At 39.2% G+C, this 4100-nt stretch overlaps 1 pseudogene; it reads left to right on the forward strand.

Moving 5' to 3' along the window:
• The first annotated feature begins 633 nt into the window (after positions 1-633).
• LOC141074851 (forkhead box protein I1c-like) lies at positions 634-3317 on the forward strand (annotated as a pseudogene).
• The last annotated feature ends 783 nt before the right edge of the window (positions 3318-4100 follow it).

A 4100-nucleotide genomic window follows, 5' to 3' on the forward strand; every position in this document is an offset into this window, starting at 1 on the left:
TCCTAATGGGGATTGCACCAGACAATAAGATAAGCAAAAATAAATTAATTAAAAAAAAAAAAAAAAAAAGAATTAATATAACAGCAATTCAGTAAGACCTCCCTTGGAAACTCCCTGAATCTAAAGTCACTGAATTTCAAGTCACACACTTACCACAGTTCGCACTTACACTCAGGTCACACTCAGCTCGTTCACACTCGCTCAGGAAGAAGATTTAAAAGAGGTTTTTTTTTTTTTCCCCTTTTACCAGCACACTACCTTGCTGCTCAATGCACTTCCAAAAGTAGAACAATGAAATGAAAAAAAAGACAGATTGTCCTCTCTGGTGCCTTTTCGGTGATCAGTTCTTCAGTTTGCACACCTCTGTCTTTCAATTGACTGGCCCAACTGGTTGTTGGGAACAAAAAAAACAAATATGTGAAAGCAAACCAATCACTGGCCTTGGGCAGGAAGGATCACTACTGCAGAGAAGTATAAAGACAGCACTCCAAATCCATTAGGTACCTGTTGTCAGAAAGACTTTAGTGTGTGAAGGTGCCGAAGAAAATTAAGGACTCAGTTCATCTTCCAGCTCATCAGAGATCTACAAGCCTTCAACAAACTCATCCAAAAAGTGCCAAGGAGACAACAGACATGGCAGTATACAGTGAAAACTTCAGCATGTACCACCAGCAGAACATACATCCAATGCCAATGGAGACCAACTATGGAATTGGGGACTATCAGTCTTCAACCAACTCCTATTCATGTCTTCATGGGCCAGGAGTCAACAATACTCCTAGCTATTTACATGTGAACAACCCAAATTCATATTTTCCACCTTCTTATGCATCTCAGAGACAATTCATGCCAAATTCATCAAGTTTCAGTGGTCCGGATTTTGCTTTGTCACCCATGACTTCTCAGAAGGAACTTCTGAAGCCTGTGAGGCCTCCATTTTCTTATTCAGCCCTTATTGCTATGGCTATACAAAATGCTCCGGAAAATAAACTATCCCTGAGTCAAATATACCAGTATGTGGAGAACAATTTTCCTTTTTATAGAAAGAGTAACGCAGGATGGCAAAATTCTATTCGGCACAACTTGTCTCTGAATGACTGTTTTAAGAAAGTGCCAAGAGAGGAGGATGACCCAGGTAAGAATATGACTACAATCATTCTAATTAACTCTATTTTTAGTCACAGTAGTATTAGTATTGAGTTTTGCTTGGTTTTGTATTTTCATTTTTTTTTTTTCATTGAAAATATGTCCAATAATAAACTAAAACCGAGCTGTTAATGTTTTCCAACCTGCAATTCTATTCTTGGAGGTTTTGTCCTCTGATGGCCCAAGTGTAGCCATGCATAAACCATTGTGCAAACAATAACAAACAATTTCGCAGAAAATATACACTCACTGGCCACTTTATTAGGTACACCTGTCCAACTGTGTGTTAAGACTTAATTTCTAATCAGCCAATCACATGGCGGCAACTCAGTGCATTTAGGCATGTAGACATGGTCAAGACAATCTCCTGCAGTTCAAACCGAGCATCAGTATGGGGAAGAAAGGTGATTTGAGTGCCTTTGAACGTGGCATGATTGTTGGTGCCAGAAGGGCTGGTCTGAGTATTTCAGAAACTGCTGATCTACTGGGATTTTCACGCACAACCATCTCTAGGGTTTACAGAGAATGGTCCGAAAAAGAAAAAAAATCCAGTGAGCGGCAGTTCTGTGGCCGGAAATGCCTTGTTGATGCCAGAGGTCAGAGGAGAATGGGCAGACTGGTTCGAGCTGATAGAAAGGCAACAGTGACTCAAATTGCCACCCGTTACAACCAAGGTAGGCAGAAGAGCATCTCTGAACGCACAGTGCGTCGAACTTTGAGGCAGATGGGCTACAGCAGCAGAAGACCACACCGGGTACCACTCCTCTCAGCTAAGAACAGGAAACTGAGGCTACAATTTGCACAAGCTCATCGAAATTGGACAGTAGAAGATTGGAAAAACGTTGCCTGGTCTGATGAGTCTCGATTTCTGCTGCGACATTCGGATGTTAGGGTCAGAATTTGGCGTAAACAACATGAAAGCATGGATCCATCCTGCCTTGTATCAACGGTTCAGGCTGGTGGTGGTGGTGTCATGGTGTGGGGAATTTTTTCTTGGCACTCTTTGGGCCCCTTGGTACCAATTGAGCATCGTTGCAACGCCACAGCCTACCTGAGTATTGTTGCTGACCATGTCCATCCCTTTATGACCACAATGTACCCAACATCTGATGGCTACTTTCAGCAGGATAATGCGCCATGTCATAAAGCTCGAATAATCTCAAATTGGTTTCTTGAACATGACAATGAGTTCACTGTACTCAAATGGCCTCCTCAGTCACCAGATCTCAATCCAATAGAGCATCTTTGGGATGTGGTGGAACGGGAGATTCGCATCAGGGATGTGCAGCCGACAAATCTGCGCCAACTGTGTGATGCCATCATGTCAATATGGTCCAAAATCTCTGAGGAATGCTTCCAGCACCTTGTTGAATCTCTGCCACGAAGAATTGAGGCAGTTCTGAAGGCAAAAGGGGGTCCAACCCGTTACTAGAATGGTGTACCTAATAAAGTGGCCAGTGAGTGTATATTTTTTTGAAATAAATGTATTTTATATTTATTTTGATTTAAATTAATATGAAACAGGAAGAATTTTTTTATTAAGAAAAAACTTCAGAAACTTTTGAAAAACTTTAGATTCTTCACTTGAGTGATTATAAATTTCCCATAAATTTTTGCAATTTTTTTAGTATATCAGGTAAAGGTATGTTGTAATAATGTGTACTTTAGCGTTAAAATATTTTAATTTATATATGGTTTATATTTTATTATATTATGATAATATATATTTTTTACAATGTTTAGGTAAAGGCAATTACTGGACTCTGGATCCTAACTGTGGGAAGACCTTAGACAATGGGAAATTTTGTCGGAAAAGAAAGCGCAGGTCAAAATACAACAAGCTTGACGTTGTCACAGATAAAGGTGAAGAAGCTCTAGTGAAGAATGGTGGTAATAGCCCATCTATTATGACCCCATCATCACCAATGGTGAGAGACTCCTGATAAGATTGGAGCATCACATCTCCTTCAGGAATCACCTCTACCCCCTGTATGAATACATTATTTAGCAGGGTGACCACTTCCTTGGACTTCACCTTGGTGAACAGGCAGATGTCTCTGGGGATAGTGAATGAACTCTCCTAGATGAACATTACAGGAGTAAGCAATGTAACCTCAGGCCCTTGGGCAGAACAATCTGCAGATTTGCAGGGCACTTTACACCATAACTGAAGCACCTATTACAATTCTTTTACAGGTTCCCATAAAAGCAGACAATTCAACAGTCATTTTGGCAACAATTTCAGTGTCAACAGCTTCATCTACTTCAGAGAGGGTAGCATATTGTATAACCAGTAGAACAATCATGTTGGCCACTATTGGCGGATATATTTTTTGAGAACTAGTGCACATATGCAATATGAAAATATGGAAATGGACATAAAAACATCTAATGGGTCATCTTCACACTGTAACATGTCATATATACAATACACTGCCTCTGTTTTTCAGCTCAGAATATTCCTAGAACTTTTTTATAGCACAACAATGTGCAAATTTCAGAAAAGGGTTTTTTTTTACTGTTCTTATTAAGTAATTTTGGTATTTGTATGTCTTATTATCCAAGAGATTGTTTGTATGAATTTTGCAATAAATCCAATAAATCATGTAACAAAAAATTAGTTGTTGAAAATTTTCTTACCGATTGGGAAGGAAAAAGAACAGAAAACAAAAGGAGTTTTTTAAAAAAAAAAAGAAAATGTGCTTCCTTTTAAAGGATTTCTATATTTTTTGAATCTGATGACTTGTAGCTCTGCACCTGATTATTTCATATCTATCTTATCTATCCATCTATATCAAACCACTGTTACTGATTACGTGAACAAGACGTGTAAAAGGCGTGGTTACAGATATCCAAATCTAACGTGCAGAAAATGCAGCATTGTGTGAATTGGCCCTTGACGGCGACATCACTATTAAGCCTGCTGGCTAGAGATGAGCGACTTTGCATTTTTT

This window comes from Dendrobates tinctorius, unplaced genomic scaffold (genome assembly GCF_039654945.1).
Source record: "Dendrobates tinctorius isolate UK_male_01 unplaced genomic scaffold, ASM3965494v1 ptg000334l, whole genome shotgun sequence".
Lineage (NCBI taxonomy): Eukaryota > Metazoa > Chordata > Amphibia > Anura > Dendrobatidae > Dendrobates > Dendrobates tinctorius.